We start from the raw sequence: 2004 nt of genomic DNA, 5'->3' as shown, positions 1-2004 counted from the left end.
GCTGCACTTACCTGTGGCTCGGGTGCACACACAAACAAACTTACAGGAACCGTAGCCGGCACGTTGTCGTTAAAAATGAAACGTAACCACTGTCTCTTCTGTTCTTCTGTAGCTGGGACAGAATATAGGCACTTATGTTGATTTTTACAACCAACAACAGAGCAATTTGCGTGTCTAGCTCTGAGCGACGACATTGCGAAACACTGCTATCTAAAGCCGGGCATACACTGTGTGATTGTCGGCTCATTTTGAGCCAATTTGCCACTTGTGTGACGATTTTTCGAATTTCGAATTTCGGCTCAATCGTGTGTCGTGCTTCGTGCAGTATACGTGGGGTAACGAGGAGAGATTAACACCTCACGACGAGCTCCCGGTCACAAATCGTGTGCTCGCAAGAAAATCAAACTTGTTTGAAATCCTGGTCGCTCCTCGTGAAGGTATCGCACAGTAGAAGCAGTGCCACGAGCCGATTTGCCTCTCGCACAGAGCATGCGCAATCTCTGAAGTTACGTCAAAACAAAGCAGGAGTGTCAAAAGTTATGTGTAGGTAGTATTGGTCTAAAGTGCAATTTAGCTGTTCGCCGTCGCCATTTCTTTTTAGATTTATCTCCACACAGAATGGCACAAATTGCCAGGGCAGCGCGCTTGTTTTTATTGAGCATCTTCGGTGCTGCCTCTCCCACTTCCGGGTTCCTCTTCTCCTTCTACTTCTTTTTGACGTTGCAGTTCCGGATACAAAAGTCCGACATGTGGTATATGGACGTATAGTGTGAGCAGTCAAGTCGCATCAGAGCATCGGGCCGTATAGTGTGAGAACATGATTCGTGGGCTGCGAACTTTTGAACTCTGCGATCTAGTCGTGCAGTTTGACATGGAGCTGAATCAAAGGATTTAAATAACCCACAGTGTATGCCCGGCTTTACCGCTGGACACACCGAACATCACCTCGGGGATGAACGCCCCCCTCTCTGTTATTTGCAGGGAGAGGGGGAATGTTTTCACGCAGAGGAGCCCGGCCTATGCAAATCACTCCTGTTACGTAAGGACAGGAGCTGAATCTGAACAGCCTGTAGGAGCCCCGTTTTACCAGTGGGTGGGCTGCAGAGACCATGCAGGACTCGTTTGCTTTCCTCATTCTGGGAGTTGGTAGGCTCAGGGAGGACCAGTTTATATATGTAGAGACCAGAGAAAACGTGTTTTTCATAATATGGGACCTTTAAATTATTTGAATCTACGCCCTAAGCACACTTTCTTGATCTCTGGATTATTATGGACTATTGTGGCAGTGGATTATTGCTCTGAGTGGATTATTGTTAACTCTACTGAGTTAGTTGCAGTCTTACTTTACCACATTTATTAGAATATTTATTGTGACAATATAATTTGAACAAATTTGCCTAAATTCCTATAGTTTAGTTATGTTTTTGATGTATTACTTTGTTTTAATCAAAAGAATCATAATAACACAAATTAAAGTAAATTTAAAGTAAACTATACTATATATGACCGTTAGTTCTGCCCACAGAATATAGGTAAAGACCATATCATCAGTTAGGCACAAGTAGTCCACTTTGTAATACCCTGCGAAATATACACAAAAATATTCCTTCAATATCATATAGTGCTCATCAGTCATCTATCTTCATTTTATTACTCTAACAAGTACAATGTGTCGAAAACTGCTTAAAAGTGACAACTTTGAAATTGGGTGCATGCTTTAAAGGGACACTGTACTGTATATTGCAATGTTTAATATAAAAACAGAATTTCTGCATTAGTGCAACATAACTCAATTATATAGTATGAATATTTGCTTAGGATCTATTTTGCTTGGTAACCTAAGGAGTTTTGTCTTTGCAGGAGCAACTCTGAAATATATATATATATATATATATATATATATATATATATATATTTTGACCGTGGACCAGGAAGCAGCACGGCCATCTTCACCACCAGGAATTATTTTATATATTATATTATTTTATTCTTTGATATCATGTA

The sequence above is a fragment of the Pagrus major genome, chromosome 7, assembly GCF_040436345.1.
Source record: "Pagrus major chromosome 7, Pma_NU_1.0".
NCBI lineage: Eukaryota > Metazoa > Chordata > Actinopteri > Spariformes > Sparidae > Pagrus > Pagrus major.
The sequence above is the reverse complement of the archived record's forward strand: the minus strand, read 5'-3'. Positions refer to the sequence as shown.